Consider the following 13,940-nt stretch of genomic DNA (forward strand, 5'->3'; position numbering starts at 1 on the left):
CTGCTGTTGAGCACTGTGTTTTCAGAAAGCGCTACAGCTTTCATTTGATATTGAAGAAGTTGATATAAATGTTATTGTGTCAAGAAAATCTCTTTGGCCCTTTCTGAAATCCAGCTATTTGCCATATTCTGTTTCTACAGCTTATTTTTACTGCTTCAGACTGGGCATCCAGAGGGCATAATTGTATTTTTGTTTAGTATCATTAATATTTTTAATTACTTTTGGGACAATATTTAATTCCTAGTAAGTTTTGCCTCTCACTAACATTTCTAGAGCAAGTTAGGTTACATTTGCAAAAGGTGTAGTTGATGGTAATTTGGTATCCCAGGGATCCTATTTTACAGCATTAAACAATATTACATTGCATGCTAGTGCAGAAATAAAATTGCACACTTGAAAAATTAATCTGAATAAGGCAAGTATTCACACTGCTTTCTGGAAGCTGTACTTATAAGTGAGATGTGTATTTGACTATTTTATCAGACTATTTTCTAGGGACAAAATGAGCAGCTAAACTTTCCTTCCAGCCAGTAAACAGATCCATATGTCTCAGACTTCACCTCTGGTTTAAACTGTAAGAGGAGTAATACTAATGTAAATGGGAATAAAGTTTCACGTATATTCTGTTGAACTATTTGATATCTGAGGTTGTTTGAACCATTCACTGGACAATATAAGCTTGAAAGGTTGATGTTTCAAGATAAATATCTCCACCAGTGACATTACCTTCACAAACAGATCTGCTTGGCAGAAAGGCAGTAACTTTAGTCCAAGTTTTTTAATGAATATGCTAAAAATTCACTGGAGCCAGAAGCTCTGAAAAGCAACTGCCAGCACAGAATGACACCATAAAGTGCATAAAGGAAGGAGAGCATCAGTGTGTGGGATTTCAGCTGATGGTCCCCAGCAGCCGCACACCCTACATCTCTATGGCATCTTGGACAACATTTCTGTGGAATTCATATGCTTTTGTGCAAGGCAATTATCAGTCATTTTGGGCAAGCCAGTGTGGTGTTTTGCTGCCAGTGCTTAGTGCTGATGGCTTGCTGCCTGCCATCCTCGCGTTGGCAGGCATGAAGCCAGGCTGAGTTTTTGTGGAGGGCAGTGCAGCCATTCCTGATGGATGATGTTTTGTATAACGTGGCTGTTTATTTGGGGTTTATGTTTCTTCCTATTGACTGTCTGCTTCCAAGTGTCAAAGTGGAAGCTTTGCCATGTGTGCTTTTTAGTGATGTTCTGGTGGGGGGAGTGGAGTGGTATGTTTTTAAAAAAGCTCAGATTCCCTTGTCCCAAACCTACAGTTTTCCTGCAGTGCAGTAAAATAATCCCAATCAAATTAACTCAAAGCCAGCTCAACTCTGTCCAGTTTGCATATAGTGAGAGCTGGCTAACCCATGCAATGAAAATGAATTCATTCCTCATTTAGTCTTGGTTTTCTGTCCCTCTGATGTGTGAGTTGACCCTGATTTCAGCAAACACATTATTTATTCCTAGGTATTTGCTGCATAGATCTTGTAAATAAAGCCTGTAAATTGTTTGCTTTGACTATCTGCTGCTTGAGAGATGTGGGTACATTATTATGTTTAATCGGAGCATGCTTGGAAGCAGTATTTTTCATAAATGGCTTTATCGAAATATAGTGAATATCATTCTTCTGAATTCAGTGGATTTTGGATTAGGTCCGAAATAAAAAGCATATGGAAAACAGCAGTGAGGATTTATTTCAGTGTGTGCATTTCTTTTTTTTTTTCTTTTTTCTTTTTTTTCTTCTTTTTTCAAGATATTGTCATATCTTACACCTGCTTAGATACAGGGACCAGACACAACTGTAACTTTGCTACTGGATTCTGGATTTTAGAAACAACTGAGAAATGGAATGAGTCTCAATGATGTAGAATATGATTCAACTGAAAAGCCTGCTGCTTAATAGCAGTGCCTGGTTTGGGGCAATTCTCTAAGGTGGGTAAATGCATAATATTGAGAAATATTTAGAGCGGGGTTCTTAAAATCTGTATATTAGTCTCTTATGCAAGATGAAAGCAGTGACATTGGGAAACATTAGTTACCCTTAAGGAGTAATATGCACCCATTTTCAGTTGCTTGTAATTTTGGCAAACTTTCACCAGTTTGAGAGGAAGTTAATTAGTTATCTGTCTTGGACCACGGTTTCCTGTGGAAAACTAGCCAGAAAGTCTAGTGAGAACTGATGGTTTTTAGTTAAGCTCAAAATGGAATGCTTCTGTGAAGGTCTAGTGTAGCCCTTTGGAGTTTTGCAGATATTGTGTCCGCATTCCAGTGATGTACTCATCTCGCAGAGAATAGGTGTGTTATTGATAAATACTATAAATATTCACAGGCTTAAGAGGATAGGACAGGCCTTTCTGACAATGCCTGACCATGGTGGTAGAGCAAATGAGCTTCAGCAATACCATCCAGCCTAAAATAGTCCAACTTGATTGTGATCTGGCTGAGTATGCTTTAGTTCAGGGTTGAACAGGGTTTGTCTTTGTTTTTCTGTTTAAAGAAATACTTGGGTTTGGTTTTTTCGGACAGAGGTTTAGGAACTTAAATTCTGTCTTTGGCAAGCTCACATCGGGTATGTGCATGTGCTGACAGTCACCTCTGTCTAAAGCTGTGCCCAACTCATGGTATTGCAGAGAGATTAGTAGAACTAAGAGATATGGAAAGAGCTATTGAGGCTGAAAATAAAACAAGGAGCTGGGGTACAGGGAGGTGGGTAGGTCCAGGATGATGCTTGCACTTGCTGCAAGGTTCAGATTTTCAGTCAGACAAGCTGTCTGCTGCACTCTCACAACCTCCTGTTCCTTACTAATCTTGAATGGAAGTGGAGCCACATGGGAAAGTGCCCCTAGTTCTACTAAAGAAATAGGTTTAGGACACAAGGGAAAACCTACCTGGCTGGTGGTGTTCTCTTTAGATTGCAGAGTTGGATGCTGCCTGAAAATGTTCATAGCAGAGGGTAGAGACTTTGCAGACAAGGTGGGGAATGCTCTCCTGTGCATAGCTTCTATATGAAGATATTTTTCTGCTGGAAATTGGATCATGTTCTTTACTGATTAATTTTCTTTTTAATGACTTCTTTTTTTTTTCTGAAATGTCAGCCACACACAGCATCCTTGTTAGTAGTTTTTAATATATATATATATAAAATTCCAGTTTAGCTTTACAGGAATGAAATATTCTTAAAATACTATTGTCTGCCACGGAGGATAGGAAAGACTGTTCTGCATCACGTACTTTGTTTTCTTCCCGTTGGCCACTAAGAAACCAGGTTTGAAACGAATGTCTCTTCCTAGGTGGTTGTTTCTTGTTTAGAATAGACATGTTTGGCAAAAAGTAGTATCTTGATGTTCGTGAGGACTGTTTCCTGGGCGGTTTGAAATGGCAGCCTGTTTCAGACGTACTGAGTTCATATGCAGTAGGTGATAAATCTATCAACTCCCACCACATGGGGTACGAGGAGAACTTGCTCCATATTCTGGTAAACCAGTTCTCCTATGCTCTGTGCTGGCTAAATTTTATACTTTCAATTTCTCACTCTCCTGGGTCTTAACAATTTCTATAAACAAGAGGATTTATTCCCAGCATGTACATTACAAGAAACTACTGGTTTGGGTTTTAACAGAGTAGGCTGTTATTCTGAATTCAGTGAAATAAAGCAGCTTTTTAATGTGAAGAATGTAGAGCTATTGAAAGATTCAGTGTGTGAGGGAACAGAGCCTTGAGCTTCTTTCCAAAGGCAACATATACTCTTTATTCCCTACGAAATACCACAACTGGAGTAAACCTGATCCCACTGAAATCAATGGAAGTTTTACTATTGTCTTTGCCAGTAACTCATTCCTTTTCTTTATTTTACATCTAGAATACAGTAGATGGAATGCTTTGGGGCATAATATTCTGAGTTTTGGGTGGGTTTTTCCTTTTGCAAGGGAGATTTTACATTTCTTACGCCATGGATTAAAAATGTCATGGCAAAGCACTGTTTCAATCAACAGTTTTAATGATGTGTGATTATTCATAGCTTTCTGAAAATGTCATGAGTAGTTCCACTTCACATGATAACATATGCTTTCTAAACAAATACCAATGAACTATCTTGATTCGCAGTTTCTTATAGTAGAGCTACAGGCTCTTGAGTGAAGAAGGAAAACCATGATAAATGGTGAAAAGTGCAAGTCCAAAGAGATCATTAAATAAATGCAGATGTTTAGCCTTCAAAGCTGCTGTCCCAGGATTTTATCTATACTGCTTTAATTACTCTGGTCCGAAAAATGCCTATTTTGCTTTTCTGAATGAAATGCAGTATCGACCTTAAGTGTAATGTCTCCCTCCTTAAATATTACAACAGATGAACTCTGGCAAAAATGCTATGTTACTGCATCCAAAGTGAATTTGGGGCCTAAAGGAAAGATGTTATTTCTGTCACTGGTGTGAGTACCTCAAGCTATGTGCCAGTGATACCAAGTAATACTGTGTACACCATGCTAAGGTTTTGATAAAACAGTCATCCCTGAACTAAAGATTACTCCTGTCATCTGCTGTATATAGTAAAGGAGGGTGGCAGCACTCAGGCTGCTGCAGAATGATGAGCTGCGCAAGAGAAATACCGCTTAAAATCATCTGTGTGGCAGTGACACTTTAACCCTTTTTGTTTGAAAGACCGTCAGTCAGAAGCAGAGACAAGTAGGTGGGAGGAGTAGCAGGATGTGGGGCTGTACGGTCACTTCTCAAGAGCTCCATAATTCCACCTCCTGGGAGCTGAGGATGATGAATTAAATGTCACCAACTGCATGCAATACGCAGTCAGGAGTGCCAGAAAGTGCTGCTAAATGATCTAATCACTCCCAGGAGGTCAAGGGAGCCTCAGCATTAAACTACACCCTGTGCTGGAACGAACCAAAATCATCTATTACCAAGTGTTAAGGAAAGCGAATTTAATCTCTTAGTTGGTTAAATATTTTACTTGCACACTTCAGGGAGCAGCAGCATTTTAAAAAAGCCTAGTTTGGACCAGGATTTTTTTCCATTTGCTATACTTACAGGGTCATCTCCATGTGCTTCACTCCCACAATAACTTCTTCCTTGTGGGATTGAAACTTGCTCTGTTTAATGATGACAAAGCTGAAATGCCTTTTTGTGTAACACAAACACTAATAAACATAGAACTAGCCTCAACAGCCTTTAGGGCAGTTGTGTTGTATCACAGCTATATTGTTTATATTAAAATCTCAACATTTACTGCAAGGCTATCCCACAACAACTGTGTGGAAAATATCTCTCTTTGTCTGCCTCGTCAGAGTAAATTGTAGTAGGAGAAGGTGTTTCAATTTGATGAAAAAAGCCCCCAAACTTGTACAAGCCTAAGGCAGGGGTAAAATACACCAGCAGCGGTCATATAACCTCCAACTAAATTTGCTAGGAAAACAGTATAGGTGAAAATATATTGGCATTTGGCAAGCAGGATTCTGCATTTGCCAGCTCATTACTTGGTACAGTTATAGCGCATGGACAGTTGTTGCTGGAAAGCTATAGGGAGAAAAATGTCACTGATATTCAGTACATTTATAAATAGTAAGGATGCCTGCAGTAGATTCACTTAGCTACTGAGGGCTTACACTGTGTGTTCAGCCTAATTAAACACAAGGTTGTTTCTTATGTTTTCAGTGCAGGTTCTGCTAAAGACTCTTGTGACAACTACTGTGGTGTATGGGTTACACGTCTAAATGGTGGGAAAATAGATATGCAAGTCCTAATCTCCTAAGCCTTTAGAAAGGTTACATTTCATTGCTTTTCATATTTCATCCAGTTCTTACTGTGGAAATGCTGTACTTTAGAAAAATCATTATGCAGATCAAGAAACATGAGTGTTGCTACCACAGGAGGAAAAATATAAATAATTAAATTTTGTGATACCTTTTTCACAGTCCTAATCTCATTAATATAAAACAATTTTAGAGATGGAGAAGAGCTGATAATGGCATTGGACTCGTGAGATATTTCTGTTTTCCATCCATCAGGCAGGTAATTGTGGGAGTTATGACTTTGTTAGGCAGAAATGTACAGCTCTAAAGGACTGATAACTGAGCATCTCTGCTCAGCAGACAATGGAGCTGCATCCAGTAATTGAATACATCAATAAGCTTTCACATCTCGTATAACTTCAGTGCCCTGGACAGGATAGTATTAGACATAATCATATTTTGATCAGGAGAAAATAGAAGTTGGATGAAATAATATCAATTTTATTTACAGGGCAAAGAAGAAGCCATCGAGTCTGTGACAGAAAAATGATTTTTTTGATCTGGCTTTGATCTGGCTCTGGGCTTTGATTTGGTGGCAAATGGGTCTATAACTCATTTACACCAGCTGCCAGGCTTTTTCAGAGCACAGAACATTAAGCAGAATCCCGCTTCAAGGAATAAATACACAATCAACATAATAAATGGTGACAAAACAGCCCTAGCTCATTCTTTACAGTTTCAAGTTGTTATAGCCTACACAGAACACTACAGATACTCAGCTCAAGAACTGCATATTGATTTGAGACCGCTTTGGACTAAACAGCATCTTTTGTGTAAGATGTTAGAATGAGGATTTAAGGAAGCTGGTGTTTTGGGGGGTGATTTTGTTTGAATTTTTATTTACAACAACACTTGCAGTGTGTGGCAAGAAGAGGGAAGATTATTGGGGAAAACAGGAGGGAGGGCAAAAGAAGGCTTGTTTGTGCTTGAGTGAAACAGGCCACTTTCACAATGATGTTGGCAGTCTTTGTGCTCTGGTCAGGATGGTCAAAGGAGACAGGCAGTGCAGGGCAGCACAGGGAGGAAGCCTACAGTGCCTATGTTTAAACAGAATTAAAGTTGGCAAGGAGCAAGAGATACGGTGTCTGCTTGCAGAAAGCCCAAGTGTTTTGCTTTCTTCTGTGAGGAAGGGCAGCAAAGAAGCTGAATTCTCCTCTCAAAGCCTGGAGCTTTTGGGGAGCTGTGCTTGCATTCCTGCTGGCCTGAGGTGAAGTGGTGCATCAGCTGCAGAAAGCTTTGAACCCTGCCCCAATGCTGGGTCTGTGGCTGTGAGTCTTTGAGCTTCAGGTTGTACAGAAAACTGTGTTTTGAGCCCAGACCACCCTTCAGGCAACCCCATTAGCATGGCTGAATTTCCAGTAGTCCTCTGCTCAGAGAGGTGTATGTTTTCTTCAGGGCACTTACTCTACTACTTAAATAATGATGCACTTAACCAAGGGCTGTACTATGCACTTCTGTGTGGAGAAAATGAGCATCGTCATGGTGCTGCTTTGCAGGGGCTGACAACTATGCAGGAGTAACAAGCCTGTCTTGTCTGCTGGAGAGTTAAATGGCTGATATTTAGCTGTTGAGAGCATTGAAGGTTGGAGCAGTGGTTTTCAGGTTTTCAGGTTGGAAGACATGTCCTGAGTGAGGGCTGCTTCTGCAGTTGACTGGATTCACATTTCCTGCAAGAGGGTTCATAAACTGAGGATTTTCTTTGTGCATTTTATTCCATGCTAGATCTAAGCAGTGCGGTCTTGCAGGAGGCAGTAGCTAAAAGATGGAGTCAGGCAAACGCTAAGAAGTAAAGCACACTTTTAATGTGAGACATAATATCCCTGGTGAAGAGCTTTTCAGGTGAAACAATAGGCTTCTGTGGCTTCTAGTCAAGACACAGCCAAAAAGATTTTATCCTAGCATAGGTTGTGCCCTTAAGCCAGAGCACTTCACTAGGCTCATGAATAGGAATTCAAAGTGTAGTCTGGGCCATGTCACATAGGTCTGACCGGAGGATCCTCTTAAAACATGATTGTCTACATTAAAGCATATTTAACGATGTGAACATAATATTATGGTTATCTGTTCCCCTGCTTTAGAGCTACAGTAGTTGGAGTACATCCATTTTCTCTCTTTTTGCTCTTATCTCTGTTTTGTTCTAGTTGGAGATGTGGATCATTACCTTATATACACACTACTTGACTTGTCAGATTCTAGGGAGGAAATATTTCAATTACTTGAGCTGTTTTGGATAGGCAGTGTAAGTTTCTATGAAATCTTTTCTGCAATTCCCAGTATTTTTCAATAAGGATCTCTGAAGTACTTGGCAAGAGACAAATCAGGTTTTAAACACAGGAACAATAATGGAGATGCTTCTGCATTAAAATGAAAGTATTATTCAAGAGAGTAATTTTTTTAAAGCATGGTTAAGCCATTTATTTCCATGAATCATCAGTTTGGTGGGTGACGAGTTCTGGAAGTGAAACTTGCTGTCCCTACAGCGAGCTTGATGACTTCATGGAGAAGGCTCATCCTGTAAATAAAAGGCCACAAAATGAAATATAAAGTGCATTTATAAATTATACAAATGTGTACATTTATAAATTGATATAAATATAAAAGGCTTTTCTGAGTTGTTGGATGGAGGAATTATTATTTTTTGAGGTTTCTTATCTCTTTTTGGCTAGATTGTGTTCTTTTGTTATATAAGGGGTGGCAAATGAAGTTTTCAACTGTCTGTTTAAAAGAAAATGACTCCAATTTGTCTTTCTGAATCCCCAAAGACAAGCACTGAAACTAGCACTCAGTTTCAGTGAGCACCAGCAGAGTCTGTAAGAGCATCTCGGATACTACTATATGATCTGTAAATTCAAACAGATAAAATGCATCAAGTCATTGAGATTGTTATGTCTGAGGCAGAGTTCCTGCTGTGGGTGGGTGTTACAGCATAAGAATAATTGATTATGGTAGTCATCTGCCACTTCCCTTTATAAAATATGATGTATTTAGCATCATAAACTCCTTGGGTCCTGCCAGCAGAGGTGGTAGTGCAAAACAGTGCACCAGTTTTGCAAATGGGAGTTGAGTGATAAAAACTTGACTTCTGAGAGTCTTATTAGTAGGAGTGCATTTTAACTATACATGTTTAAAAGCAATGCGCTGTCGCACCAGATCTTCCGGATCCATTCATCATGATCTACAACTTTGTTTCTACCAATAAAAGTTTTCTCTATTTTATGCTCACTTCTTAACATTTAAAATACAAAGATATGGCAAAATGGTTCTTCCAGGTTTTTTACCTGTCAGGGTGTTCTTTCATCTCATTAATCCATGCAACAGATTAATTGGCTTCAGGATATCCTGGGGGGAAAAAAAGAAATGTCAGCTATGTTATTGCTTGCTAGGAGAGGGGTAGGTGCTGGTAGGGGACAGCTCACAGTGATTTATGTTGAGATTTGTGTTCCCACAGTGTCATTTCCACTTTAGTATGCTGATGTGATGATGCTGAATTGAGTTCCCACAAAAGAGAAAGACTTTATTTTGGCTGCAAAATAAGTACTGTGTTTTACTTGATGTAAAATGTTTGGCTTTATTTTATGGATTCTTAAAAATAATCTGCCACAACATGCACTGGAAATTGGAAAAAGATCAAGGTGTTTTAGGTACTGTAAACTGGCAGAGACCGAGCACTGTGCATGGTGATGCGAAGGGTGGTCCTGGCCGCTGAAAGCAGAAGGAATAGGTCACACTGGGATAGTGTTTCTCCTCATTGCCACGTTAGCTTCTTATAGCCAGAGAGGTGCTCCACATGATAGAAATTCATGTTAGATGTTAGGCTAAGTTGTGAATTTGTACTTGAGGTGACAGGTCCTGAAGACTGCTACCTCACATACCAATCAGGGAGTAATTTTAATTTGGGTACAGCAGTAAGTAACACTACTGGAGTTTGAGGTATGAATAGGGGATGCTATCTATGAGTATTAGACATACTGCCTGCTTTTCTTTGAGTCCTCAGCCGAGTCATACGCAGCAGTTAGCAACTCAGCCAGCCAGATACATGTACACTGATCCCAGAACTGCTGCAGAGACTTGGTATTCATCTACAGAGGACACCTTAGTGCTTGTGATGGCCAAATTAAATAACATCAACTTAGATAAGGCATAATCCCTATGATAAAAATTCCCTTTAAATAAACTTCAGAAGCTTTTTCCCCCATGTAAGTGTTTTTCTTAAATAATGGGAAAATCGGGATGTGTGGTTTAGAAGCTGGATTCTAGCTCAGAGATAATTACAAAATTTCTGCCTGTTTCTATAATTTAATGAACATGCTTTCTGAACTGACAGTTTATATGCTGAGTTTAAAATGGCTTGAAATTAAAAGTTCAAATAGGACATTAAGCCAGGAAATAAATCTTAACAATGGTAACAGTAATACTGTATTGAAACTGGTTAAGAAATCACAGAGCTGTGGACAGAATTAATAGTTTTAACAGCTACATTAATACTGGCTTCATGCTAAACATTACACGTGTTTATTTTCTCACATCTCTGGCAATGTACTTTATCAAGGTACAATCCTTTATTCTTAAGTGGTCCAATACATAAGTTGGAACAACTTCTAAAATTCATCTTAGTTGGAATGATTATAATATGGCAGGTCGGTGATCAGCTTTATTCAGAGATTTATTCTGAAATTCTAAATTTCATTTATTGATTTGAGTATAGTTTAGTACATTTTTCCCCCCACAATGATGTGAATAAGCTTGAACAAACTGGGTGGTTTTTTAGTTTGATGGGGTTTGTAATCTCATTTCTGTCTGCACTAAATGATACAAGTTCACTTAAAATACTGGTTCAGTTTAGTCTGTATTTTGTCTACAATTGCTTCAGACTAGAGGACAATCTGTAATTAAAGGAGCATTTTACTAACTTTCTACTTAGTCATTAATTTAAAGTCTTAATTTTGGTAAACCAAAAGATGTAAGGATCCTTGTAAATAAAAATCCAGTTGTAATATTCTTCCTGTATTAATCTTGTTCTCACAACTGCTTGCTTTGAGCTTTTTTCTTTTTATTTCAGCAGAAATAAAAAATAAATCACAAAAAATCCAGACTTTAAGCAAAAAGTAGACCAATGTTGGTTTTTTTTAAAGAACGGACCTTACAACTTCTTAAATCTCCTACAATTTGAAATTTTAAAAGCAGGTTATATGCATTTATTCATTTATACAAGCAACAGGCGGTTGAGGGCAGCGGAAGACAGAGCTAAAGGGCAGGTGATCCGTGCACTGTCGGCAGAGCTTACTAGTCATTTGGGGAAAATCAGGGCAAGATTTTCAAAGGAAATATTTCCTAGGATTTTCAAAGCTACTGAAAATTTGGGAAGTCTTTAAAATAGGAAAAAATAAATATGCAATTCTGCGCTTACTTTAAATATTTGCTGGGGAAGGAATAAAACCTCCAAATTAGGAGTTGGAATTACAATTTTCCTTATTACCCTGTAACTGACCAAGTGAACACCAGCTGTGTAAATGCAGGATCTATCAAAGGGGAAGCTTTTGCTAGACCTCATAAATGAGGTTTATCTGCCTATAAGCCAACTGAGCCCCTCACTTCCCTGCTACTAAAAGATACTACTAAATTTCCGTGTATGTTGGTTTGTGTCACTTCAGAGGGAAATAAGCTTTTCAAGTCTAACATGTTCATTTGCCTTTTGAGGTATGAACAGTGTAACATGTTTATGGTTTAACTGCTGTTTATGCAGCCAAGTGGGCATGAGCATGGTTAAAGATTAATATAAGCACCTGTCTATTATTTTTAATTAGGTTTTACCAGACCTGGAACAGGAAAATGAAATATCCAACCATTTTGACCCTGATGTTAATTGTTTTCAATAAAAAAGTACCACCTGTCAACTGTAGCAGAAAACATATGCTCAGTACAATAGTATGCAAACAAAGTGCTACGCAGCTCATCTTCAAAAACTAGCCCTATATGATTAATCTTTCTCTAATGAACATATAGCAAACACTGCCACAGAGTATGGTTTTAGCTTTCAGAAGAACATATTTGCTATCTGGTGTGAAAAATGCATTCTCCATACATAAGCAGTTCAAAAATGATCTCTGTGCACAAGTCAGCAAATGAAAAGTTGTCCTGTTTTTATAGTGAAAAGCCTCTTTGCTGTGGTTTAAATCTTTATCTCTTCTTACATGCATGGGGATAATTGTTAAGGATGTCTGTGGAAGATTTCATTCTTCTCCAAAATCCCTCTAAAGTGGTTCTCTTTGAGTACCTCTTTACTTACAGGCTTGGGGTAAAACATCTACATTATGTGCTTATGACTAAATAGCATCTGGAAGCACATGTGCTAGGTAGGTGACCTACCTACAGAAGGGAAAAAGCAGTTTTCAGTTCCTGCTTGCATAGCAAGAGCATTTTATCCAGAGGTAAATAATTTCAGATGCATCTTTCTCCTTCTTCAGTGGTGAAGAAGAGAAATTGAACTTTCCCTAAGTGTATTAAATGCAAGATATTTGCTTAAAAAAATGAGACTCTCACAGCAGAAAAAACATTTTTCTTTGGTTTTATTATCCGCGTTTGTGAAGCTGAGTAGAGAAAAGGCAAAAAGGAAAATGCAGTAATGGAAGAAGTAGAATAGCAGACAGAATACATAAAGAAAAAAAAAACAACCTAGATTGTCATGTCTTAAAGACTGTGCTAATGTATACTCTAGTATAGACCAAATGCATTGGGATTTAGGTATTGATTTAACGGATTTTTTTTGTTCCAGGATGGACTGATGATAACATGAGATTCTTTTGCTCCTATTACCATCAGTAACACATCTGTCTCTCTTGTAGTGATGCACTGATAAAGTATGTGTGTGTATTTGCAAAACCATCCAGACCTTATAGATATAATTGTGGCTTGGAAAACAGAGTTGCTCCAGAATATGTTAATGGAAGTGAGGGTAGCCTCTTGGTGAATCATGGCTCCTATGACTGAAACCTGAATGGTCTCTTGCAGCAATGTAAGGAAGAGAATGTGTGATAGTAATCAACTGAGCTGCATTACTGGAGATTATTTTTTAGAAAAACTTTGTGAATTTTCAATGGGTAGCAAACAACTATTCCACTGCCACTGAAGTTGCTTTGCTTAGGGAAGAAAACCAAGATTCTATTCCAGCAAGTATATTTGAATTCTGAACTCTGATGCAAAAGCCATTCCCAAATTCATGTTGTTTGATTATTTAGGAAGCTTTGGAACAATATATGTTGATGGACGTCAGCGTCACATGTGGGGATGGTACTATGTTGGGGAATACATCTTATTTTGATATTGATCAAGGTATATCTTCTATAGCAAATACTAAAACAGAAGGTGCTATTGAAGCTTCAAAGCAAATGCCAGATAAGTTAATGCTTTATTCAGTGTCACAAGTTAAGTTTTTCAAAGTCATAATTATGTTTCTTATGGTTTTTCTACCACTGAAGCTGTAGAAGAAGCTGACTCCAGGTCACCATAGCTCATTTCTGTTTTCCTGTTTTCAGGAAATTCCCTGGTTTTGACTGTGATGTTATTTGAGGCCAACTAACCCCCTCTTCTAGGATTTAACCCCAGAAAATGCCACAGGATATTGGGCAAGTTATTTATAGTATGTTCCTCTTATGGCATAGACTCAGAGGATGCATGACTTCAATTGTCCTTGTTTGCCACCTGAGCTTTAGAAACCTAAGAGAAGGAACCGTAACATCTTAATCCTGGATTAAGCAACTTCTGTATCTCTAGAATGACATTCCATGTTAACATTGCAGCCATGAACTTACTCCCGAGGGACAGCTTGGCACTTTTGTCTATTCATGCAGTTGTCTAAAACTGCATTCAAATGTCCCTTCTGGAAGCAACCTTGCATATGTGTTGGCAGACTCAAAAAATCTCCTGACATCTGTGGCTTGCAAAGTTTTGTGCATTCACGGTGTAGACTGTGGGATTGGCGTTTATCCACTTATTCCCAAGTATAGGCACTTGTACTCTTTTTAATAAAATACCTATTGCAACAATGACCTGGAACAACAGAAAATGTTCAGCTGAAAGGTGCTGTCCCATTTTTCCAAGTTAATCCCATTGTATACC

At 38.4% G+C, this 13,940-nt stretch overlaps 1 long non-coding RNA gene across 1 annotated transcript in view; it reads left to right on the forward strand.

The window, feature by feature from the left end:
• Positions 1-13,627, forward strand: part of LOC130603278 (uncharacterized) — a 94,020-nt gene extending 80,393 nt beyond the window's left edge. Inside the window, exon 4 of the long non-coding RNA XR_008973114.1 lies at positions 13,358-13,627. This is a non-coding gene — a long non-coding RNA (uncharacterized LOC130603278). The remainder of the gene's footprint in view (positions 1-13,357) is intronic.
• The last annotated feature ends 313 nt before the right edge of the window (positions 13,628-13,940 follow it).

This window comes from Pezoporus wallicus, unplaced genomic scaffold, assembly GCF_028554395.1.
Source record: "Pezoporus wallicus isolate ANWC-B61680 ecotype Strahan unplaced genomic scaffold, APGP_CSIRO_Pwel_v1 scaffold_7392, whole genome shotgun sequence".
Classification (NCBI taxonomy): Eukaryota; Metazoa; Chordata; class Aves; order Psittaciformes; family Psittacidae; genus Pezoporus; species Pezoporus wallicus.